The 27,893-nt window shown below is 44.3% G+C and overlaps 1 pseudogene; it reads right to left on the reverse strand.

The window, feature by feature from the left end:
• The window catches only part of LOC133737273 (probable CoA ligase CCL6), a 256,961-nt pseudogene that overhangs the window by 13,884 nt on the left and 215,184 nt on the right, over positions 1-27,893 (reverse strand).

Below are 27,893 nucleotides of genomic sequence, written 5' to 3' on the forward strand. Positions count from 1 at the left end.
CACTGTCTCCTTACAACCCTGGGTATTATTTTTTGATGGCTCCAGAACAGAAACATTAGCAGGGGCAGGGATTGTTCTGGAAAACCCAGCGGGTGATCGTTTCTCTTATTTTTTCCAATTGGAGTTTAAGTGCACAAATAACCAAGCGGAGTATGAGGCCCTTATTATTGGCCTAGAAGTCTTACTGGAATTGGGAGTAAGGGACGTTCAGGTACGCGGTGACTCTCTGCTCGTGATAAATCAGCTCCAAGAGAAGTACAGGTGTGCAAGCTATTTGCTCGTTCCATATTTGAATCGCGCCATTGAGCTTCTGGATCAGTTTGATGACGCGGATTTGGAATACATACCTTGCGAGCGTAATTTCACGGCCAATGAACTTGCTCAATTGGCTACAGGCATTACATTGAAATATGGGGTTCGCGAGCGCATTCTGAAAGTCGAGCGCCGCATGCTGCCTTCATGGCTCGTGCGGCTTGACCCGCCTGACGATCCGGTCATCGCAATCCTAGAGCCTATTAACGTTGATTGGCGAATTCCGTTGATCAATTACCTCAAGCAGCCAGATCCTACAACAGACAGGAAGATTCGTTTTCTTGCCTTAAACTATTTCCTCAGGGGTGACGAGCTGCGCCGACGTGGGGAAGATGGCATAGACTTCCGGTGTGTCTATGGCCGCGAAGCAAAGTGATTAATGCGAAAAGCACATGCAGGAGTATGTGGCGCCCATCAAGCGGGCCCTAAGATGCGTTGGGTTCTCCAAAGACATGGGTAGTATTGGCAAAAGGATGCCATGATTGCCAGGCACATGGTCCAGTGCAGCACATCCCCAACATTCCCATGCAGCCTATTATTAAGCCTTGGCCTGCACGAGGCTGGGCATTGGACTTGATTGGGATGATTCACCCTCATTCCTCCCTTCAACACAAGTTCATCATTGTGGCCACTGATTTCTTCACCAAATGGGTCGAAGTGCCTTTGAAAGAGGCTTCAGGTGCCACCATTAGACAATTTATTTTTCATAACATCATCTGCAGGTTTGGTATCCCTGAAGTGCTTGTCTCCGACAGGGGGGCAGCGTTCATGGGTGGTGACGTAGAGCAGCTCGTCAACGACTTGGGCATACAGTTTGTCCACAGCACACCTTATTATGCTCAGTCCAACGGTCAAGCAGAGGCCAGTAACAAGATTATTATCACCATTCTCAAGAAAATGCTTGTTGAAAACCCTCGCCTGTGGCACAACACGTTGTATGAGACACTATGGGCTTATCGCACCTCCAAGAGGAATCCCACTGCTACGACACCCTATGCACTAATGTTTGGTCATGATGCAGTTTTACCCTTAGAACTCAACGTTCAATCCTTGCTCGTCCAAGATCAGCATCACTTGATCGGCGAAGATTATGTCCAAGCGATGTGGCAAGAGCACGAAGATTTGAGCGAGCAGCGTTTAGCGGCTTTGGATAATTTAGTGATGGAAAAGCAGCGTATCGCCCGCGCCTATGATAAGAGGACGCGTGGCGTAGTTACAAAGAGGGTGACCTTGTTTGGAAAGCTGTTCTGCCCTTTGGCGAGAAATTGACCGGTCGCGGTAAATGGACTCCGCGATGGGAAGGACCCTTTGTTATTCACCGCATTCTGGAGCGCGGGGCCTTTCACCTCAAAGATTTGGACGGCGACATCCATCGCAACCCCATCAACGGGCGGTTCCTGAAGAAATATTACCCTAGTGTTTGGGAATTCGATGACCCCCCAGATCCACCTTCTTCCCAGACAGGGGGGCAACCATAGTCTTCATCGGCTCCCATCATCCATTCATACTCAAGCCTTTCCTGTGGCCTTAGTTTCATGGATGTGCTTCACCTACGAACACTAGGGGGGCAACATTCTATACATCCAGGCTTTCGTTGAGGCCTTATAGCAATTTCAATTATTTCAATATGAAATTATTTCAATTTCAAATTCCTTGACAATTCCTTGACAATAGGTGTTAAGAATATATATGTAATGGCCTATGCATGAGGCCTTATTTTATAACAGTTTTTCGAAACAATACTCAGAAACTTTCATTCATAAAGTGGCTTTGTGGCCAGAAGCAGTACAAATCGAAACAATTACATTTGCGGTTTACAAGGCCAAAAGTGGCTGAAAAATCATAAGAGTTGCAGATCTGCTTATGTAGATACCTCTACTAGCAAGGCTAGTTTGTTATCTCACCAAGCATAATTAACACCCTCTTTGGGACACCCCCAAGCCATGGTGAGGCACAACCGCTACTTGCATCTTGTTGCCCTATGTTCAAGCTACGCTACGGTATCCGGAAGTGGCAAATCCGTCGCCGAGAAGCCACCTTTCCGGCCTTGCCAAGTTGCCTCCACAATATGGCATTTCTATACTAGAATAGTTGTTTGCTTGTCCCACATCGAAAACCATGTAAAGGAGAAGCATTCCTTCACCTATAAAAGGAATGCCTCCTCCCACTTAAACATCATCCCATTACATCTTTTGTAATCTCTTTGGGCCGTAAGGCCCGAACACACTAGTTAAACAATCAAGTGGACGTAGTTTCCCGCTAAGGCGGGAAATGAACCACTATACTTCTTGTGTCGTTCTCTCTCTCTTTCTCTCTAAAGCTAACTAGAGACCCTCATGGATCTCTAACGTTAACTTTGGCGCCGTCTGTGGGAAGCCAACACAAAGGCTTCGTCACGTACCATGAACTTTGGCCCGTTGGCATCCGGTCAACGCCCATAAAGCATAGTCAACGCTGATCAAACACCGGTCAACGCCGACCAACTCTAGTCAACATCAGTCAACAGAACAGCATGTCCGCGGCGACATATTCCTCCAGCGAGCATGTCCGGCGGTGACATCTTCCGCTAAGCGAGTCCGGCGGCGACAGCTTCCGCCAGCGTGTCCGCGGCGATATATTCCTCCAGCGAGGCTAGCATGTCCGGCGGTGACATCTTCCGCTAAGCAAGTCCGGCGGCGACAGCTTCCGCCAGCGAGTCCGCGGCGACATATTCCTCCAGCGAGGCTAGCATGTCTGGCGGTGACATCTTCCGCTAAGCAAGTCCGGCGGCGACAGATTCCGCCAGCGTGTCCGCTGCGACATATTCCTCCAGCGAGGCTAGCATGTCCGGCGGTGACATCTTCCGCTAAGCAAGTCCGACGGCGACAGCTTCCGCCAGCGTGTCCGCGACGACATATTCCTCCAGCGAGGCTAGCATGTCCGGCGGTGACATCTTCCGCTAAGCAAGTCAGACGGCGACAGCTTCCGTCAGCGAGTCCGAGGCGACATATTCCTCCAGCGAGGCTAGTATGTCCGGCGGTGACATCTTCCGCTAAGCAAGTCCGGCGGCGACAGCTTCCGCCAGCGTGTCCGCGGCGACATATTCCTCCAGCGAGGCTAGCATGTCCGGCGGCGACAGCTTCCGCCAGCGTGTCCGCGACGACATACTCCTACAGTGAGGCTAGCTAGTCCGGCGGCGACATTTTCCGCTTGCGAGTCCGGCGGCGACATCTTCCGCTAACGAGTTCGGCGGCGACATATTCCTCTGCTAGCGCGGCTAGGACAACTCCAACATAATTTGGGCACTTAATCAATTCTAACTCCAACTCGCTCCAAATCGACATAAGATAAGTAACTATATCTTCCTTTACGCTCTTTCAATTTAAGCTAGTGCCATACCAATGCCATGCTTTTACTACTTCTATGCATGCCAACAATATATCACACTTGATATGCTTTTACATGCTTCCATAAACTTTTGAGCATGCCAACAACATTTTGTAGATTTGGCAACACTTTCTAGATCTCACATACTAGATATGCCATGCTTCACATACCGATCTCAAACCATCTCTAAGCATGCCTACAAAAATGCAAAAATGATATTAGCATCCACATTACAAGTACATGCTATACAAAATATGCCATGCTTCTATTTTTAATTGCAACTCAATTAAATAAACATGGGACACTTAAACAAAATATTATTACTTGCTCTATGTGTTTATCATTTTTCATTCAGACCAACCGCCAAGCGGTAAGGCAACGCCTCATAATGACAATGACCGCTACGCGGCATTGCAGTCAAGTTTCTCCTCTGAGAAATAGCAAAGGGACTAGTTAACACAGCCCACGGCAGTCATTGATCTGGCAGTTAACCCCGACGCTTGGGTACCAAAGATTGGGCTCGCTACCCAACACCCTCTGCTCCACGCAGCTCCCCTCATCAAACAATTTTCCGACCATCCGGAGGTCTATAGCCAGGAGTGGGGGACTCCTCGCAGGGCCTAGCAGGGGCCCACCCGAAAGGGCAAAAGCGTTCGCTCCGACCAATTCTAGATGGACGATGCACTCGCACTAATTATGCTTGATATACGGCACAAAGCTACGCTTTGGTATCAACCCACAAGAACACCCTCCTTGACTGGGGACTTCGGGGACTTGTACATACAGCCCAGCATAATTAGCAACGGTCACGCTCATGCCTCAGGGCATCACCTCGAGCTACCCGTTAATGCCTCAGCGGCACCGCCAAGCTTTCGCGCTGGTGCCTCAGCGGCACCGCCAGGCTTTCGCGCTTGTGCCTCGATGGCACCGCCGAGCTTTTCGGGCTAGCACCTCAGCGGCACCGCCAGGCTTTCACGCTCGTGCCTCAGCGGCAACCCTTGAGCTTTCGCGCTCGTGCCTCAGCGGCACCGCCAGGCTTTCGCTTGTGCCTCAGCGACAACCCTTGAGCTTTCGCGCTCGTGCCTCAGCGGCATCGCCAGGCTTTCGCGCTCTTGCCTCAGCGGCAACCCTTGAGCTTTTCCGCTCGTGCCTCAGCGGCAATCCTTGAGCTTTTCCGCTCGTGCCTCAGCGGCACCGCCAGACTTTCGCGCTCGTGCCTCAGCGGCACCGCCAGACTTTCGCACTCGTGCCTCAGCGGCAACCCTTGAGCTTTCGCGCTCGTGCCTCAGCGGCACCTCCAGGCTTTCGCCCTCGTGACTTCCCGCCACCACGAGCTTACCGCTCACGCCTTCGTGGCACCCTTGATCTTCCGCTCACAAGCTTACCGCTCACGCCTTCGCGACACCCTTGAGCTTCCGCTCACGAGCTTACCGCTCATGCCTTCGCGGCACCCCCGAGCTTCCGCTCACGAGCTTACTGCTCATGCCTTTGCGGCACCCCCGAGCTTCCGCTCATGAGCTTACCGCTCATGCCTTCGCGGTACCATTGAGCTTCCGCTCACGAGCTTCCCGCTCACGAGCTTCCCGCTCATGCCTTCCCGGCAACCCACGAGCTTCCGCTCATGCCTCCCCGGCATCCCGAGCTTTCGCTCATGCCTTCCCGGCAACCCTTGAGCTTCGGCTCATGCCTCCCCGGCAACCCACGAGCATACCGCTCATGCCTTCGCGGCACCCTTGAGCTTCCGCTCACGAGCTTCCCGCTCATGCCTTCCCGGCAACCCACGAGCTTCCGCTCATGCCTTCCCGGCAACCCACGAGCTTCCGCTCATGCCTCCCCGGCATCCCGAGCTTTTGCTCATGCCTTCCCGGCAACCCTCGAGCTTCCCGCTCATGCCTTCCCGACAACCTTTGAGCTTCCGCTCCCGCCTTCCTGGCAACCCACGAGCTCCCCGCTCATGCCTTCCCTGCAACCCCGAGTTTCCCGCTCACGAGCTTTCCGCTCATGCCTTCCCGGCAATCCTCGAGCTTTACGCTCATGTCTACTCGACACACCACACGTTAATGGAACATTGAATTTTTCTACCATTTGTCGTTTACCGACCGCGACAAATCAAATTCTTTTCGCGTTCCATTAATACGAGCGAAAACCAAACAGACACAACCGTACGCGCGGTCATTGTTCATGAGTTACAAACGCTTACCTTCGCACCACTCATGCAACTTACATTTATCATATGCAATCCATACGCTCACACGACCATACGCGTTCTCGAGTTTGTACGTCATAATCGATCGTACTCGGCACCATTCGCGTATATGCATCAACACGTATCACGCACCCCATACGTTTATATATGCCAATGCATATCCATACAACTCACATTTGTTGCCCAATGCAACGAGCATTCTACGTATGCCTGTTTTTTGTCTTTGTTGTGCAGGTTAGCGAGTCCCTTCTTGCTTACGGAGCTCGGGGACTTGTAGGGGCTCCGTACCGCCCGGTTACTTATGCTTGGTGACATCATATGTATAACTCCCCAACCAAGAAGCTCCTCTTACTTAGGGACTTCGGGGACTTGTAGATACCTACTAGCATGACTAGTTTGCTATCTCACCAAGCATAATTAACACCCTCTTTGGGACACCCACAAGCCATGGTGAGGCACAACCGCTACTTGCATCTTGTAGCCCTATGTTCAAGCTACGCTACGGTATCCGGAAGTGGCAAATCCGTCGCCGGGAAGCCACCTTTCCGGCCTTGCCAAGTTGCCTCCACAATATGGCATTTCTATACTAGAATAGTTGTTTGCTTGTCCCACATCGAAAACCATGTAAAGGAGAAACATTCCTTCACCTATAAAAGGAATGCCTCCTCCTACTTAAACATCATCCCATTACATCTTTTGTAATCTCTTTGGGCCGTAAGGCCCGAACACACTAGTTAAACAATCAAGTGGACGTAGTTTCCCGCTAAGGCGGGAAATGAACCACTATACTTCTTGTGTCGTTCTCTCTCTCTTTCTCTCTAAAGCTAACTAGAGACCCTCATGGATCTCTAACGTTAACAGCTTAGAATTTCTGGATCTTTTGGTAACAAAGGGGGGCTGTGCTATGATCATGTATACTCTCCCTCTCTTCACCCACATCCCTCCTCTGATGTGAGTCGCAGCTGCTCTCATTTGTACCGGAGGCAGAAGGAAGGAAATAATCCATCCCAATCCTTCTAGTGGCTTTTCGTCCGGGATGGAGAGGGTCTTCAGAGAGAATGCGACTCACAACCACATCTACCTCCAGGGAAAAAACAGAAGTCTGACAGTTTGACCCCGGAGATAGGCTGCGGAAGAAGAACAGCCGGCCTCGAGTGGCCTTCCGCCCTTCTCCCTCCTGCTCCACGCGAGAAATCTGAGGAGATGGATCCCTCAGAATCTGGTTCCGCCGCGTTAGGAGCGCCGCGTGTTCTTCAGCCTAACTGAAACCGGGGAATCCCATCCGGATTTCCAGAAACCAAAGACATGCGGATGGACCTGAGATTAGGCCATAAGACCTACCCAGGCATTGAGATTAAGCCATAAAACCTAAGGATTTGGGGTTGAGGCTGAAGTCGTGAGGAGAGGATTTCAGAAACAGAAGGAAGAGAAGTAGGGTTTGTGAAACTATTACCGGGGAAGCCATATTTGCTTGAGTTCTTAATCTCCAAAGTACAGGTATTTATAGGACCAACTTCAGTGGCCTCAACATTTTGGGTAGTTGAAGTATTTTCAACGCCATCAATAAGAGTATCGATGGAATTGAATGCAAGGCTCTCGGAAATGAAGATAATTGAAAACGCGTGGGAAGCGGAGCAATTTTCAAGGAGGTAACCGCTTTGTTTCGAGATTATCTTTTCAAACAGTTTCAACAGCAATAAAGGCAAATTAAACGCTAAACTGCCTAAAAATTGGAACATATATTTGGGCCAAGCAATTTGGGCTAAATATTTAAATTATTAATAATAATATTTTTCATACAAATATGGGCCTGTTACTGGAATATCAGAGGCCCAAAAGTCTCCGGCCTGCGTGGGTCAAGCGGAGGAAAAGCTCGTCCAGTCGAAAGCTAGCGTCCGCAGCAGCTTGTGTGGCTTGTTGGGCTGCTACACGAGCTTGGGCCAGTTCTTGGGACAGCATCTCGAAGGCAGCAAGGGGTTGTTCTAATTGAGGCTCCGCATGGGCGAGCCTGGCAGTGACATCAGTCAACTGGGCCTGAAGAGCCTGAATCTGGGACTTCAGATGGTTCCTTTCGAGCGTCAGATCCCTGATGAGATTAGCCTGGTCACCCAAGAAATCACGCGCAGTGTCCGTTTGATGAGTAAGGGTCTGGTAGTGTGTTTCGGTGTGCCTGGTTTGAGCGTTCGCGACCGCCCTCTCATTGAACCCTTGCGGGAGATTCTGCAGCAGCTGGTCAACCTCTTGAAATTGGTCTTCAGTGACAGTACCCTCGCGGAGAAGCATGTTAGATTCAATATGAAACATAAACTTATAACTGAAATATACTATCTCAAATGTTAGATCAATGTTATGAAATAAAATTATAAAACTAACTTGGTGGATTGCTGCCGTTATCCAGTGGTGATCTGCTGCCGTTATCTATTTGATCTTCTCCTAGATACACACCGTATCTCTCTTTATTGCTTGATGGGACAAACTCAACGAGAGCATTTTTATTTTCTAGCAGGGATCAAATACAAATTTCACTTTATTTATAAAGCTGTTCAACACAGCAGTTACATGGCAGTTCCTTCCATCAAGGAACTGTCAAAATAACTTCCTAATAGATTTGTCTAGATAACCACACATTTGAATTTGAAATTCTTTAACATATATTCTAATATATAAACTTAATTCGATTACTTAAAAAGTTTATATATATTGGTTAATGTATTTACATTTGAATTCAAAATAACTCATTTACATTAACTGATGCATACAGCATATAATAGCTAGTTCATATCTATTGCTGTGCAATAGGTATGATCTTACAAAGCACCCTCAGATACTCTAAAACTCTCGCGGGCGCGCCAGGAATCAGAATATCAGGACCCAAGAGACGACGAAGGCCTTCTCTGGCATCATCTACGACCCCAGGTGGGGTCACTTCGAGCACGCGAGCTAACCGTTCTAAAGTGGACGGAGTAGGCTGCTCAGCGACAGGGGCCTCAAGAGGCTCCACGACAGGTATTGCTTCTGGCACTGGTTCAGGAAGTTCTCCTATTTCCTCTACTTCAATGACCTGGGGGGCATGGGGAGCGGGTTCCTGACCAACCACATTGGGAACAGGTTCAGCAGGATCCTCGTCCGCTATTTCTCCGGCTACCGCTTCCACGTTTGGACCCTAGAAAGGATCATCTTCAGAATGACCAAGTCAAGGGTAAAGATAAAACATTTTTGTTAAGAGAGCTACCTCTTTAGCTGGTAGCTCGCGGAAATTTGCTGTTGGTGCTGGGGCAGTCTCACCAGAGGTTGGACCCGAATCTGGCACTGTCGATTCCAGAAGGAGAATTGGTTGCTCGCGGGAAGTATAAAGGAGCGGCATCCCCTCTTCAACCTCAGGCGACAACCAACTGCATGTTGTTTGCAGCATTGATTGCAGAGGGAGAGTCACCATTAGTTTCTGGGGCTTGTGTGCCAGACACACCCTCGCCGACAGCGGAGGAGCCTTCCCCAACTTTCCTCGAAAACCTACGACGAACCTGCAGCGGAGAGACGTTATGAAACCATACATAGCAAAACAAAGTATCAATGCTCACTTTAGAGGAGTATTACCAGTCGGTCGACGACTGGTTCATCTTCTGCCCATGGATCAGTCCGGAATTCAGCGCGACTGCGTTTGCGTGCTAGAGCAGCAGCAATCTGTCAAGATTTAAACAAAGTCAAATTAGAATTTGAGAAGGCTGCCAAAATATACGTGCGAAGAAGAAAATCCTTACAGTTTGAGGGTCATCATCATCAGAGGAAGAGTCCTCTACCTCAGGCTTGGTCAGTTTTGCTTTCTGTTTAGCGGCCGGACCAGTGGCCGGAGAAACACCCATGGCGCGATTGCTTGAAGGCGGTGCGCGTCCCTGCTATAAATTTTGAGTTAAGGGAAAGAGTTGGAGGTAAAAATGATCAAGGAAACAACGAACACACCAAGGCAATTACCTCTGGAGGAGGCTCGCGAATTACAATTCCAGCCTGAACCAAGCGCGGGGCTCGCGCGGGTCGCGGAGCCGGTTCGGTTGGTGGAGGTCTTGCTTCATCGTTGTGAAAGCGAGCAAGTTCTTCAGTATCAGCGTCGTAAGGATACCTCAATTCTTCAAAGATGGCCGCAAAGAGTTCGTCATCCCTTTGCCTCAAGCAGTTAACAGAGACTTCCTTCCACCATTGATCATAATCTTCAGCGGTCCCATCCACGGGGACGATATTATCAGCCCAGTCAGGGAGATCAACCAGTACAAGCATGCTTTGTGTTGGCGGAGGTCCATTTAAGGGGCCAATTCTGCGCCAAGAGGTGTTGTAATTCCAGGCATCATAGAGGGGAAATGACACCAATTGGATAAGACCAAATTGGCAAGCAAAATGATTGGGAGCGTAAAGCTCGTAACTGAGTTTGTCAGCAGTGAGCCTGATGTCTGAACAAGAGATTGTGCGGCGAAAAGCCAAGCGCACGCGATCACTATAATCAGGAGCCCCAGGAAGGAACCCATTTTCAAGAGGAGCGGGGAATCTCCTATTAAGTATTAGATCGCAGTATGGCATCTCGTGCAGGAGGTACAAATATGAGAAACACTCAGAATAGGGTGGAGATATGTACCTCGCATCGCGACAAAACCACTGACCAAGAAGGGCATCAGCCGGTGGTAGCAATTGAATGTCGTTGCGGCGGAAGAATGGAAAGTAAGTTTGAATCCAGAAATCGAGGATCCAAAAGGGGCCAGAAATGCTAGTCTCAAAAGGATGCATCGTGGCCTGGTACAGAGTACGGTAGAGGGTGCCCAACACTGGATGTCGTAACCCCACGCGACGGCCGTTGTAGAGGGCCATTGCCAGAAGAGTCCATGCGCCAGTGGGCTTATAGGAAGAAGAAAAAAATATGAACTTGTAGAGCCAATACTCCAGAAAAGCAATGCCACCAGTCGCATTGCGCTCTTTACGATAATAAGCCAGCCACCGCGGATAGGAGCCGCTATGAGCACCGCGACCAGTTTGGTCAATAGTTGATGTGAAGGTGTCAGAGTCGAATTGGCCATGCAGGTAGGGCTCGCCATCGATGGGCAATCCAGTAATGGTGAGGATATCCAACAATGTTATACTCATTTGGCCAAATCGAAAATCAAAAGTATTGGTAGCAGTATGCCAAAAGCAAAGGAAGGCAGCGAGTGGTGAGCGATTCCCACCGCGAGGAAGGCGAAAGCATAAATCGATAGTATGGGTAATACCTGCCACGTTCCAGTGAGCCAAATCTCGTGCTCTTACTTCACGATACCAGGAAATCTCATCTACGCTAATTTTGGATGGCCAATGCCCTATTTTTGACCGATGATTCTGCGCACTCGAACTACTGAAATCTGTAGGGGTCCTCCTGAGGACCTGAATGGGTCGACGGATAGGCAGGCTATAAAGGACGAGAGCGTCATCAGGGATGGAATCTTGCGGTGCCGGACCCAGTCCGGCGTGATGGTTTGTAAGCCTGAGAAGCAGAGGTCTCTGGACGGAAGTATGGATGCGGCAGCGGGCACCGATGTTGGTTCCCCAAGTGCGAGCGATGTTATCAGTAAGCTCTTTTTCCTGATCGATGATCACCTTCTTTGGGGGAGCCATTTCTGGGTTTCTGTAAAGTGGGTATGGAGCGAGAGGTTTTCTGGGTTTAGGAGACTGGAAGGGTTTCTGATGTGACAGGTCTGGAGTGGCTGCGGTATTTAAATAAAAGATTTTGTGAGGGAAACGATGCGACGAAAGGACGTTTTGCCAAGCGAATAGACGCAACCTTCATTAATTACATCGTTTCGATCATCAGACGTGTCGTTTTAGTCCCCTTCAATCAGTTACATTTTCATGGGCTATCAGGGCCTGGGGGGCAATGTTTGAGCCCAAAAGTAATATTGGCAAGATCCTTTAGTGGATTTAGCACAGCGGGCCGATACCTGCGGCCCAAAAATAAGCCTACTCGGGTTTGGGATACAGCTTCACCCATTCCGTGATCCATAAGGAAAACGAAACCTTATTGGAGTCGAGTAGCGGGGATTGAATAGGAAACTTCAATCAATATTCCTTCTATGATAAGGAGCAGTCGAAACCCTAGTTATATATATCAGGTTTCAAGACGAATAAGGGATCTCTAAAAAATCAATCAATCCCAGCGATTACAAAGCCTCCCCGGAGCGAACCTTCAACCTCGTTGAGACCCGGTGACCGCACGCCAGTCCTAGTCTCTCCAAGAGCCGACTGTCAGCATCACCAGATCAACCCGGCGACCGTACTTTCAGTCCTAGTCTCCCCAGGAGCCGACTGCTAGCGCAACTGCCACCGTCACTACCAGCGAAGCAAGGGTAACGCCCACGCAACCCAACGAAGCTAAAGTCACGCTTTAGCACCACCCGTGCTTCTCCCAACTTCCCAGTGATTGCTTTGCTTAGTCTACAACACTAAGTATCGATTCGGTGAACGCAAGAGACCACAACCAAAGTCCTTATCTGTAAGGCAGGAAGTCCTTTCTCGGAAGGCATAGAAAAGAACCTTGTGGCGAGGTTGGTGCTCTCCTCGTCCACAATGCTTGAAGAAAAAGTCAGGTCAAGGGACTACCCCGACGACTGCACCCCACGGTGCTGGCACGCCCGCGCAATCACAGCAGCAAAAGAGACAGTTTGCAGGCCAACTAGTTTCCGCGTCAAACACCACGAACTAAGGTGAGAAAGCACAGTCAGTTGAATACTTATGCTCGTATTTCCCGAATCTTCACTATGATTTAACTGATTATATGTTATATTTATTATACCATATCCTTGTGATAAAGTGCTGCAGCTGGTGACCCCCAAAAATTCTTCCACATGCTTGGGCAAAGGCGCAGCACCAGACAACATTATACGAACTCGTCCTCCTAATGCTTGTTTTATCTACCCCAAGTAACACAATTTGTTAGAATGTAACGCATAAAATAGAAGTAACGCATTGTTCGAATGTAAAACCAGATATTACAAGAATGAAAAGGTGAAGGATAGATTCACTGACCTTTCTAAACACAAGCTTGTCAAGAGAGGTGCCGCTTTTTCTTGTGGTAGACTCTTCTCCAGATTTGCCAACTTGCTGCCGTACAATTATTAATTAGTTTGTGGTAGGAATACAAAAGCAAACAAAACAAGGGTCGTAGTGAGACGTACTATTATATGCATACTGGAAAAGGGTCTTCCTCAGCACACCACCAGAAGAAACTTTACTAGCAATACCTTCGGAAACAATATTTAAGCCAAATATTAACCACAAAGAAATTCAAGGGCATACATCTATGCAGTTCAAATTGATGAATCTGTTTTACCAGTGTATATACGATCATAAACTCGAGGAACCCCACAAAACATAGTAGGCTTTAGTTCCTGAAGGTCGTCCAGTAAAAACCTGACATCCTACAAGTCCAACGGCAATCACATTGGGCAGATGATGAAGTTGGTAAGTAAGGAAGAGAATACCAATCAAGTTTAATAAGGAAACTAAAGAAAAAGAACATAGCAAGAATGACACATATACTTACGCCTCACCAGAAGCCTATTGAAGATCCCTTGTAGATGCAATAGCTCTCGGTTATTTGGTCATATATATGGGCCAACAGAAGAAACAAAAAATATGAATCTTCTTCTGTACTGTTGTAAATAATTATGGCTAATATCATGTAAATAGATGGAGAGTCATATATGCATTTCACTATAGATTAGTGATTGATAGGATTGTGAATAGGAGTAATTGACGTTGCTATTAAACGTTGCCTATTTGTATACATCATGTACTCCTATATAAACCCCCTCATGGTGAGATGAACAGACGCATTCTATTCTCTACGTCTAAACTCTCTCTCTCTCAAATTCTTTTACTATAGTTTTACAACACGTTATCAGCACGAAAACTCTAACCCAAGCCCTAGCCAGGAAAAACCCCCCCTGCTGCAGCCTTTGCACTCCCCGAAACCTCTTGATCGGGACCTCATATCAAAATCTTTCCTTCATCAAAGTTGTTCATCTCTGCCTCTTCTATCTGCCCTCCAAATTTCAGCCCCATTGGAGTAGTTTTGAGACCTGTACACCATTCGAAGTGGGAGCTGTCCAGAAGAGGCGAATAGCTCTTGGATTGGCTGAGAAGACAACCTTCTCAGTTCTGCACACATAAGCTGAAGATTCATCCGTCCTTCATCAAGTAATGTTTTCCAAAACCTAATTTTATATTCATGCTTATTGAGCCTATTGATTGAACATGAAAAATCCTCCTTGATGCATGAACCCTAAATTTTGATTGTTTTATTTGGAATATATATACATGTTCATGTTTTGGATTGTTTGATTGGAAAAGAAAAAAAAATTAGGATACTTTGGCTGTAGCTATTTCTAGCACTTGGTCCAGTAGCACCAATTCACAACTAGAGAGCATCAATCAATCATGCAAAAATAAAGTCTGCTATTTCTGGGATTCGAACCCAGGCACAATGTTTACCAGCCCAGCATGTTGTCCACTATGCCATTATGGCCAATTGGTAATTATCACCACCATTTAATATTAATACTGCCAGAAGCATATTCAACTCCATTTAATTGGTGATTGATCAACCCATGATTTGATTTTGATTGATTTTATCCAAAGCAATTACCATAGTAATTTATGCTTATTACCACAATCACTTCATTATCACATTGAGACAATTCTGAATTATTGCGTGAATTATGATAGAAGAATTATGGGCTTAATTTTTGGTTACACTAATTTGTATTATGCCATTATAATTCCTTATGCTAGAAGCATTATGGGCTAAATTATTACGCGATTATTACATTAACATTATGCCAGAAGCATTTACCCAATTTATTACCTATACGAAATGCCAGAAGCATTAATGGGATTTGAACCCATTTCCTCAGGTACATAACCGCTGTATTAATTTATTTACGTTATGATTTAATAACATATATTGAATTTAATTATGTTATAATTGTGAATATTAAATGAGGCTGAGTCAGAAGCTCAAATCAAGCCCAAAGTCACAACAACAAATCCGAGCCAGAAGCTCAAGCCCAAGTTGCAAGACCAGAACAGAAGCTCACCACATGTTGCCATGACAAAAGTTATGAAACTTCTCAAACTAGGCTCATCCAGTTGGATGCGATGTCTAGGCAAGGTTCAGATGAGGCCGTGTACTTAAGTGAGCCTCGCTCCACCTAAACCTCATTTTTCCTTACCTGGTCGTATTCAATTGGAGTTACCGAAAGGGTTGAGTAATAACTTTTCATTCCTTGGCAGACCAGTTTAAGCCCAGCAGGCCTACTCTCCCTCAGCAGCACCTAGCAGCCCAGCAGGTCTCACACACCATTTGACTTACGCATGAAAGCCCGGGTCACAAGCCCGCAGACTAAGCCTGATAGGCTTCACTATCAAGCCCACTCCTTCTTTGGTCCAACAGAATCAAAATAAAAGGAAAAATGATTTCATATTGTAAATAGATTCACCATATCCAATATGTGTAATTAATTGCCAGAAGCATTTATTCACATAATTGTGTGATAATTAATATGTTATATTACTAGCATGCAATTAATATCTCAGTTGATTTGTGATTTTTATTTATCCAATTTGTGAGATTATTTCAATTTGCTCAATTCAATGTTATTGTGTTACTTGTCTAAATTTTCGCACTAGAATATATGTATAGAAAATGTAGGTACCTAATGAACTAGAAGTTCTAAATGAACCAATAGTTCATACATATATCGAACTTGTAGTTTCGATAATGCCGTTTAAGAAACTTGAAGTTTCCTTCATAAATTCACCACACACGATAAAACCAGTAGATTTTACATGTCTAATCCGATTTTTCATACCATGTTATAGAACCTGAAGTTCTCATTACTTGCTTATGGATGATATTACCCAAAGCACTAATATTATTTGTTCCTTTCCTGTAAGAAATGTCAAATCTTAACATGTTTGACTTTGTTGCTTTGGAGGTCTCCAGAAGAAACTATCTAAAGTGAACTCAATATGTGAAAATTCATCTGACTGCAAAGAAGATGAGATCAACAATCATTGCTAACAATGTCGTCATTGAGGCTTTTAATATGAGTGCCATAATTTTCGAAAAGGAAACATATGTAGAAAACACTCCAAGTTGAGTATACGATGAAGAGGATACACAGACTCTTTGGGTCGCTCTGGAAGAGCACTTTCACCATCAGATGACCATTTTCTTACTTGAAGCAAGACATGATTGGCAGAACGAAAATAGCCCATATGACCGTCTGCCACTTGGCCAAAGCCCAAGAGGCCACGTAATCAGGCTCCACGTGGCCAAAGCCCACGTGGTAGGAACCATGATGCCATAACTCAGCAAGCCCGAGTTGAAAGGAACACTGGTCCGGCCTGTTGCCACCAGAATCAGCATGATCTTTGTTATCGATGTGGAGGAATTGACTGCTGGTCCCGCACCTGTTGTGCGATAGCCTAAGCAGTAGATGAGTATTACGCCGGTTGTGGAACTCGAAATACCAACTTTATTAAAGGGTCATTTTCTATCGATTCCACACTAGAGATCACGGATTTTCAGGCAGTTACTGAACATACTGAGGATTAGAACTCAAAGACATAGGTATAATTGGCCCCTTGTGCCATATCTATTTCATCTTAATGAATGAAACATCTTCGGATTTTGGTGATTTATGTTTTTCAATTATTTTGGATTATAGAAATGTGGTTATGTTCGAATATATTTAATTCAATAAACTTATTCATACATGTGATCCATTGAATTAAATAAATGAATAGGCATATTCTGTGGGGAAGTTTGTTGTCTGGTTAAAAGTGCTATTACGCACACCATACTCCTAGATCGGAGATATTTTTCAAACTTATTGTCTATTCATACCTCTGTGACAACCGTATCAGGCCAATCCAACCTGATAGAGGGTTATGGCAAAACCCACTATATGTTGTCCAATGGTACTGAACCTACCATTAATGAGGCCTTATAATCTCCACGTTCCAGAAGAACGTTATTGAGTATTAAGGATATTCGAACCAACGGTTATCACGCTGAAACCACTGAGAAAAATGAGTGTAATATCTTTGCATAACCTCCGAAGTGTGTGGCCAGAAGCGTACATTGGAGAAATTGGAATCTGTTTGCTAGAAGCTAACTAATTCAAGCAACTACTTGCTATGGCATTACCGTTTGGGACACTCAGGTTAAAGTATGATGCACCGTATCCTCAATTCATCGCAGGTGCATCCCCTTCTAAATAAGGGTCTTGTATATAATGACACGCTATGCCATACTAGACCATCATATGCAAAGACTAGTACATACACCACCATTTTTCTGCACAGAATGCAAGGGAAATTTGTGGACATATATATCCAACCACCATGTGGACCAGTTAAATATTAATGGTTTTTGGTTGATGTATCGACAAAGTGATCACATGTTACACTATTGTCCACAAGAAAACGCTGCTTTTGCTAAACTCTCACCCAGATCATGAAATTGAGGGTTCACCACTCGGATTATCCCATAAAGTCTATAAGACTTGATAATACCGGAGAGTTTACATCGAAGTCTTTCGATGATTATTGCATATCCCTTGGGATTGATGCTGAACATATAGTTCCCTATGTTCACACCCAAGATGGTCTCACAAATAGAATCTTGGTAATGCGCACCAAGATTCTAGTTTTTGCGTGGGGCTATGCAATCTTGCATGCAGCTATGTTGGTCCCGTTGAGGCCCACTGCTACCCAACCTTACTCCGCGTTACAGTTGGAGACTGGGTACGAACCTGATGTTTCGCATTTACGCGCATTTGGGTATGCAGTCCGCGTGCCAATTGTGCCGTCACAACGTACAAAATTGGGTCCTCAACAAAGGATGGGCGTGTATGTCGATTATGAATCTCATCCATTATGTGCTCTTTAGAGCCCTTGACAGGCGATCTCTTTACCGCTAGATTTGCGGATTGTCACTTTGATGAGACAGTCTTCCCGCCGTTAGGGGGAGATAAGAACGTCATCGTTCCTGATGAACGGCGTGAATTAACATGGAATGTCCCCACAATGTCTCATCTTGATCCCCAAACCGCATGAAAATACTGAAGTGCGGACAATTCTAGATCTATAGAGACCCTTTCTCTAATCTAGCTAAAGTGACGAGATCACATATACCTGCTGCAAATGTGCCTGCAAGGATAGATGACCCTGTAGGACGCGTCGCCCCAGATGGACGAGGTACGACCATGGCGGCTAACCAGTCACATGTCCCTGCCCAGAAGCGAGGTAGACCATTAGGTTCGAAGGATTCTTATCCCCAGAAGAGGGTAAACTTGGCACAAACGAATCCTCTTGACATCGCAATCTCAAACCGATTCATCTCACAAGATAAATCCGGATTATGGGTATGTCCTAGAAGAGACCATGTTGGGGGACGCTCCAACATTTGAACCCACTCCCGAGAATACAGAAATCTCGGTAAATTTAGTGAGATTTGGAATCAGATTGAGATTATCATCGATGATATATTAGTATTTGCGGTGGCCACCGAAATTATAATAAGCGATGACCTCGAACCCTGCTTTGTTGATCAATATCAACGAAGAGACGACTGGCCAAAAAGGAAATAAGCAATCCAGGTCAAATTAGATTCCTTGACAAAGAGAAAGGTGTTTGGACATGTTGTTCCTACACCTCCCCATGTTAAACCCGTAGAATTTAAATGGGTATTTGTAAGGAAGCGTAATGAGAAAAACGAGATTGTGATACACAAGGCTCATCTAGTGGCGCAAAGATTTTCTCAATGCCCTGTGATTGATTACGAGGAGGCGTATTCTCCCGTAATGGACGTCATAACGTTCCGCTACCTTATCAGTTTGGTAGTTTCCGAAAAACTGAATATGCAACTTATGAATGTGGTCACAACTTATCTCTATGGGGATCACGATACAGAGATATACATAAAAGTTCCTGAATGACTTAATATACCCGATGAAAATAGTTCTAGACCACGGAACACGCTCTTCATTAGTTTTGAGGCGTTCACTTTATGGATTGAAACAATCCAGACGGAGGTGGTATAACCGTCTAAGTGAATATTTAATCGGGATGGGATATGTGAATAATAAACTATGCTCATGCGTGTTTATTAAGGAAACAAGTTCCTAGTTTGGAATTTTGGCGGTCTATGTCAATGACATGAATTTGATTGATACTCCTGAAGAGATCAAGGAAACCGCAAAGCACCTGAAGTTGGAATTTGAGATGAAAGGCCTTGGGAGAACAAATTATTGTCTCGACCTGGAGCCCGAGCACAGTGCAGATGAAATTTTGGTCCATCAACCAAATTACATCCAGAAGATGTTAAGATGCTTTAATGAGGATAAAAGCAAGCACACCCATGGTCGTCCGAAGTCTAGAGAGAACCGTATTGTCCTGCAGATGATAACGAAGAGATATTGGTGCCAGAAGTCCCATATCTAAGTGCAATAGGCGCATTATTGTACTTGGCTCAATGCCCTAGATAGGACATCTCATTCGATGTGAACTTGTTAGCTAGATATAGTTTTGCGCCAACACGCCGCCACTGGAATGACATAAAAGACATTTTTCGCTACCTTAGAGGTACAACGATATGGGCTTATTCTATCCCTACGCATCAAGGAATGGATCAAACCCCCTTGATCCTCAGAATGATGCTCGCCTTGTTGGATATGCTGATATAGACTATCTATCAGACCCGCACAAGGCACGTTCCCAAACTGGTTATGTCTTTACCATTGGGAATACTGCAATTTCTTGAAGGTCTACAAAATAGACACTTGTTGCTACCTCTTCGAATCATGCTGAGATACTAGCTCTTCACGAAGCAGTATGTGAATTTACATGGCTAAAAGCCGTTACAAAGCATGTTCGAAGCACATGTGGAATGTATTCCACTACTGATGAACCAACCACTATCCACGAAGATAATGTTGCTTGTATTGAGCAAATGAAGACGGGTTTCATCAAAGGAGACAACACCAAACATATTGCACCGAAGTTCTTCTTCAATCAGCAACAACAGGAGCATCAGAAGATTGAAGTCAAGTAGATTCGATCTGAAGATAATCGTGCAGACCTCTTTACCAAGTCACTACCAAAGTCTACATTCCAGAAGCATGTTCAAGGTATTGGTCTACGTAAACTATCTGAATTACCTAACATGTAATTTTTAAGGGGAGTCGAAATCAAGGGGAGTATCCCGAAGCATACACATTTGACCATCGTGTACTCTTTTTGTCCTTCGTCCAGGGTTATTTTGTCCCACTGGGTTTTGTTACCTGGCAAGGTTTTAACGAGGCACATCTTTAGCATGGTCACCCCACTTATACTACATCCTGAAGATGTTTTGATTTGACATATATGCATTTGCTCATCTTTTCCCTTCGACCACGGGTTTCTCCCACTGGGTTTACCGGGCAAGGTTTTGGTGTAGCAACTCTAATGCATACCTCTCGTAGACATACTATCTACTTATGATGCTGATAAGAAGACTTCACCTATCTCTGTTGTGATACGACTACTCCACATTCACGCGCGTTTTTTCTCCTTCGACCAAGGTTGTTTTTCTCCCATAGGGTTTTTATTACTTGGCAAGGTTTTTGACGAGGCAACTTAGAAGCGCTCAGCCTAGGCAACACTATTGACATGAAATATCCAAGGGGGAGTGTTGTAAATAATTATGGCTAATATCATGTAAATAGATGGAGAGTCATATATGCCTTTCACTATAGATTAGTGATTGATAGGATTGTGAATAGGAGTAATTGACGTTGCTATTAAACGTTGCCTATTTGTATACATCATGTACTCCTATATAAACCCCCTCATGGTGAGATGAATAGACGCATTCTATTCTCTACGTCTAAACTCTCTCTCTCTCAAATTCTTTTACTATAGTTTTACTACATGTACACTATAATAGAATTTATTTTATGTCAGTAGTCAATATCATTGCCATCAGGGAAATGTCAAATCGTTAATTGAGTTCAGTAACCAAACTTCATAAAAAATATGATCCTTAACCATCTATTGATAATACTTCAACAGAGTTACTTTGGAAAAAAATATGAACTATAAAATAAATCTGCAAATAAGCACCTTTCAAAGATGACTTTACTCAAAATAGTACTAGTACCTTCAGTTTAATTAGTTGGTAGAAAATCTGTAATTTGCTGGCCAACCACAAAGCTTTCAGCATAATTTGATCTAATATGGATCCAACTTCTGTCAAAATGAAAGTATAAATATCCCCTGAGTTTTATCAATATATCATGTCTTGGGAATAGCAACACATCTTGAAGATGTTACAATAAACTATGACTGCTCACTAAATTGGATTGCATTCACATGATTTAATTTTTTGCCATGGCATAAATAGCATTTTAAATAGGCACCGTATATATGTATGGAAACAGAATAGGGATCGCAATTTTAAGAATGAGGAAATAATTTCATATTGATAATGCTACAAAATCCAAAACAAAAATGGCCTTGTATTGGCCTTTTTAGTGGCAAAACTACTGAATCTCCATGACCAAAACATGTTCTCTTGCAAGTTTATTTGCATCTGACATATAAATGAGGTACATTTATGCTTCAAAACTGTGCAATAGACCAAACATATGTACAGACCTGGTGAAAATTAATCACCAGACTGCAACCCAAAGAACTCATGAAAAGTTACAGGAGCTATTCTTCCTCTCTTTTTTATTATTTAGAGAGGCAGAATAAGCATTAATCCAGAGACATCAAGATAGAATATGTTTAAAAGCTAGAAAATTGAAGATGTTAACTGTGTTAAGTTATTTACCACTATCTGTTAGAAAAGTATATGGTCTGTTGACAATACTTCTGACATTAATGCTGCATTTGTAACGATTACGCCTTTTGGTTCTCCAGTCGTTCCACTTGTATACATTATTGTGCAAACAGCGCTCCTCTGTTTTGGAGGTAGTTCACAATCCGAATTTCCCTAAGAAAATGACAGATAATAGATGATTTTATATTTTTGCAAGTTAATGATCAATCCTTTACTGAAAACAAGAACTTATATGAGAAAACAGTGTTGAGATGTTACCAACAGAAAGAATTCCTCCCACGAAAAGCAAGATACCCCTAGTCCTTCTGCTTCCTTCTTTTGAGTGCTAGAAACATTTGTGAAGCTGGCAATTGCTGAACAACAAAGATCCTTAGATACCATCCTAACAACTTGAACCTCAAATTTGAAGTATTTAAGGAAATAGTATATGACCTACTTTTAAAATGCGTAGAACAGTTTGAAAGGCATGATATAATCTGCGGAAAGAATTACCATGTAAGGATGTTACAAAGCAAGAAAAGGAGAGGCAAAAAAATTTCATATAAATGGAGTGCATATTAGGAAAGGAACTAAGATTAACCATCAAATATACAAGGCGAGTTTACTACAACAAAATTGGAATATGAATGTTCTAGTACCGAAATATAAGACAACAATGGCTTCAAAGTTTAAGCACGCACACACACACACACACACACACACACACACATATATATATATATATATATATATATAGTTATGATAATGAGACAATAATTTGGAAAATAACTCACAGCAGGGATTTTGTTCTCTTGAACAAAAGCTATTGAAACTTCAGCATGGCTGATGATGAACTCAACTGCATTAGCACCTGCAACACAAACCATGAAATGTCAATCAAATAAATTTCAAGGGAAACTGAAAGTGCACCTCCCAATTTTCTCCCTAGATCCCCACAACTTAATTTCCCAAAACTTCCCCTAATTATACCGTAGAATTCAAAAAGTGTTTGGCATGTTTAGTGGTTGGCTACTAAACTTTTGTTGTGGCTAGCTAGCAAACACTTGGTATTGTTCAGTAGTTTCCAACAGAAGCGTTAAGTTGTTGCGAAGAGTATAGACAACTGCCAAGTATTCAGTAGCCAGCCACCGGACACAGCTCAATCCAGATTTATTAACGACAGTGAAGTGGTAGATCGATTTTGGAAAGGAAAAAGTTCAGACAATTTAGAATTTCCCTTCAATTAATCAAACTCGACTACCATCATTGAAGTTCACTACTGCCAATGGAAAATGATACATGCACGAACAATTCTTGAAAAAGAGAATGAAGCATTCCAAGTGTGTCATAAAGTGGAACATATGTAATGGCATGGCTGTTACAGGCCTATGAAAGAAAGAAAGAAAAAAAAAAAAACACAAGCATAATGCACAAAGGCCAAAGTATTCGATTTCATAAAATGCACATATATGTTATGGTTTGGAACTGATCACTCCTAGGTCAACTAAGAATAGTCCTCGTTTTGTCAATACGCACCGTATTACTAATCTATCTATCTGATAATATTGGCTCATGCACATGGCTGGCACGTGGCTGTTTTGTGTAATTGCTAGGGTTAGTTTAACGTGTTAGATGGCTGACAAGTGTCACAATCGTAGGCAACCCTGACTGCATATATTAGAACTCTTTGTAACCCTTGCCGACACATTGAATGAGAATTTGCTTTTATTTTACTTCTTTCATTTCTTTCCTTATCTTCTTCTAGCTCTAAGGGTTACTACCCTATCAACTGGTATCAGAGCCCTCGATTTTGGGGGCAATGGTTAAGCTGAAAGGGGGTGGCGATGGTGGATCGATTCCACACACGTACGGCGAGGTCAGTAGTATGGAGTTCGATCTCCAGGTGCACCAAGATGAAACAGCGGCTAAGTCCAGTGCGCTGCAGCTAACCCTTAATGTGTATCAGGAATCTTTGAACTCGTTCCGCACTAAGATGATGAAAGAGCTTCAATCTATGAAGGAAACGTCAGCTGCCGCTGCAGCTCAACTTGATTCTTCCCTGCTCAGATTTGGATCTCTTCCTCCCACAAATGGGTCACCAGCACCCCAAGCTCGGGGCCCGCAAGTACCACCAATTTCTGGATCTCCGCGTGCAACCACGAGGGAAGACTCGGCTTCTTCCACTCGAGCTCTCACGTCCACAGCTGTGCCTCCTCATCATGATATCATGCCCAAACCTCCCTCTACTTCTTCATTGAATTTGCCTGAGAAGCATATTGCTATGGGTTCTACGAGTACCATGTCCACTGAGCTAGTGGAAATGTCGACGGCTTTGGCTAGCTCGAGTGTCTTGGTTCCAAATGCATTTGGAGCTCTCATAACACAGGCGGCTCCTAGTGGCATGACTCAAGGAGGTGGGGGACAGTTCCACCAGTATGCCATCTATGGAACTCAGCCCTATATCCACCCTACTGCCACTTATATTGCCTCTAGTAGCAACCAGGGTCATTCATCTTCACATTCAAGCTCAGATCCTTTCACTATGACCTATTCAGGTCCATATTCTCACACCCCATGTCTTTTGCTCAGGTATCTCAATTCACTTCCCAAGCTATTCCTCAGCCTACGAGTATAGCCCAAGCCATTTTTGCTACCACTACCACTCCCACACCTCATTATACCACTCACCTTGGCGGACCTAATAGCTACACTCATACAACTCCAAATATACATAAGGCTTTCACACACCATGTACAACCTCATTTTTTTCAACAACAACATTATACACCAGTTTGGGATCCTACGTTACCTACTATGAAGCAGATGAAACTTGAGTTTAGCTCTTACAGTGGAGGAGATCCAGTGGAATGGCTGAACAAGGCAGAACAGTTTTTTGAGTTCTATCAAGTGCCAGAGGATAGGAAGTTGGCCATTGCCACCATGCATTTAACCGAAAAAGCATTCGATAGATGGTTTATGTTCAAACACGAGTTTCCAAACTCTTGGCCAGGGTTAGCTGACCTGTTAATGCGAGAGTTCAATGGGTACAATGTGCTAGATTACCAAGCAGCTCTAGTTCGGATGTCACAAACTGGATCAGTGGAGTAGTACATGGATCAATTCACCAAGATGTCTAGAAGAGCTCCTGGCTTCTCCCCACAAGTGTTGTTGTCTTGTTTTATTGGTGGACTGAAAGACACCATTAGGGCGGATGTAAAGGCTCAGAAACCTACAACCTTATATGAAGCTTGTGAATTGGCAAAAATTTATGAAGATAGAGAACAACATCATAGGAGCTATGTCAGACCTACAATGGGACCTCGGAATCAAGCTAGAATGGTTGCTCGGCCTACTACAGTCATCCCTCAACCTATCCTAATTAGAGCTACCCACCCAGCAGCTCAAATTAGACATCCTGCTCAAGGTGGTGGCAATAACTTGGGGGGAGGAAATCGGAGGCTAACACAGGCGGAATACCAAGAAAGAAGGGCTAGGAATCAATGCTTTTTCTGTGATGAGATTTTTCGACCCGGCCATAATTGCCGGAGAGGACAAGCTATGATGGTGATGGAAGTTTTACAGGAAGAAATAGACATACAGGATATTCACAACGTGGATGAGGCAGATGAGGTACCAAATGCAAATGAAAGAGTGGAAATTCCTGAAGCACAACTCAATACTATGGGAGATGGCTCTTGCAATAATACAATGCAACTCAAGGGGTTTTGCAACAAAAAGAAGGTTCATGTTTTGATTGACTCAGGGGCCTCACATAATTTTGTCCACCCTATACTACTTAAAAATGTGAGGGCTGTCACGAGGAACATTACAACAATAAGAGTGAGACTAGCTAGTGGTGAGATCTTACAGACCTCCAGAGTGGCTGAATTGGAGTTGAACCTTCAAGGGTACTCGTTCACAGCCAGCTATTATGTATTGCCTATTTCAGGCAGTGAGATCATTTTGGGAGGAAGTTGGCTTAAAACATTCGGGGATATTACTTGGAACTTTGAATTTCTGACCATGAAATTTATGTGTGGTGAAACTGTTCATTTCTTGCAGGATGAATCTGCCTCTGAAGCCACAGTTGTCAACTGCAAGTCTATGACAAGGTTGTTGAGGAAAGAAAGAGAGGTAGTATTAGTTCAAGTACAGGGCCTTTCAACTCTACATTCTGAGTTCAACACTTCCCCGGATATTCAGAAGTTGATTAATAAGTACTCAAATGTCTTTGAAGCACCGAAACACTTCCCTCCCACTAGAGATCAGGATCACAAAATTGAACTCTTGCCAAACACTGTTGCAGTCAACGTGAGACCATATAGATATCCACATTTCCAAAAGGGGGAGATTGAACGAATTATCCAAGAGTTATTGGACAATGGGGTTATCAGGCACAGTGTGAGTCCCTTCTCCTCGCCTGTTCTACTGGTCAAAAAGAAAGATGGAACATGGAGGCTTTGTGTAGATTATCGAGCCTTGAATGCTGCTACTATCAAGGACAAGTATCCCATTCCTGTAGTGGACGAGCTCATTGATGAGGTCCATGGAGCTGTAATCTTCAACCAAGTTAGATTTACGGTCAGGATATCATCAGATAAGAATGCATGAGAGGGATATCAGCAAAACTGCTTTTAGAACTCATTCAGGCCATTATGAATTCTTAGTGATGCCTTTTGGCTTGACAAATGCTCCTGCAACATTTCAATCGGTCATGAATGATGTCTTGAGAGACTTCTTGAGGAAATTTGTACTAGTAATCTTTGATGACATTTTGATTTACAGTACTTCTGTGGCTGAGCACCTAAACCACCTAGAGCAAGTGTTCCAAAGGCTGCAGCAACATTCATTGAAAATCAAGGCTAGCAAGTGTAGCTTTGGAGTCCCACAGGTGGAATATTTAGGTCACATCATCAAGGCTGAAGGTGTGGCTGTAGATCCGGCAAAAATAGAATGTATCAAGCACTGGCCAAAACCAAAAACTCTCAAGGAGCTGCGAGGATTCCTAGGATTGGCTGGCTACTACAGAAAGTATGTTAAGGGCTTTGGAGTCATAGCTAAACCTCAAACTGACATGTTAAAAAAGGATGCTTTTCATTGGAGTGAGAAGGCAGTGGCAGCCTTTGAAGAGCTAAAAAACGGCTCTCATCTCTACTCATGTACTAGCTGTACCAGATTTCTCCAAGGAGTTTGTGGTCGAATGAGACGCTTCTGATTTAGGCATTGGTGTCGTCCTCTCCCAAGAAGGACATCCCATTGCATTCATGAGTAAGGCACTGTCTCAAAGACATTTAGCACATTCAGTTTATGACAAAGAAATACTTGCATTGGTAGCAGCTGTACAACACTGGAGACCATACCTTCGGGCCACCATTTCAAGATTTTCACAGACCACAGAACTATAGAACATTTCTTGAGCCAACGAGTAACAAAAGTGGCTAGTGAAGTTGATGGGATACAATTATACCATACATTACAAGTCGGGCAAAAACAATGCTGCATTGGATGCATTGTCTCGTTCACCCTATCTCTATGGCATCACTGGAATCTCTAAACCTGTGCACACTTATGTGTCTGAAATTCAGCAAGCTTGTTTAAAAGATACTGAAGCTCAACAGATCATACAGACATTACAACATAATCCTGCAGGTAAGAAACATTACTCCTTACACAACTCACAGTTGTTTTACAAAAACAAAATCTTTGTGCCTCAGGTTGATGGTTGGAGAAAAAAGATAATAACTGAGTTTCATGGAGGAGTTATGGGGGGTCATGCTGGCAGAACCCGAACTCACAAGAGAATTCATAGAAGTTTTGCATGGTCAGGTATGTTATTGGATATCAAACACTTTGCGGCTGAATGCGAGGTGTGTCAAAAGAACCATTATGAGACCATCAAACCACCAGGCTTATTACAGCCGTTGGCAATTCCGGACAGGGCTTGGAGTACTATCTCAATGGATTTTATTGATGCTTTACCGAAATCTGAAGGCAAGAGCACCATTTGGGTGATTATAGATAAGCTGACCAAGTATGCTCATTTCATACCATTATCCCATCCATATTCAGCTGCCACTTTGGCTCAGGTATTTGTACATAACATCTTTAAGTTGCATGGCATGCCAGAAG

Source organism: Rosa rugosa, chromosome 3 (assembly GCF_958449725.1).
Source record: "Rosa rugosa chromosome 3, drRosRugo1.1, whole genome shotgun sequence".
NCBI lineage: Eukaryota > Viridiplantae > Streptophyta > Magnoliopsida > Rosales > Rosaceae > Rosa > Rosa rugosa.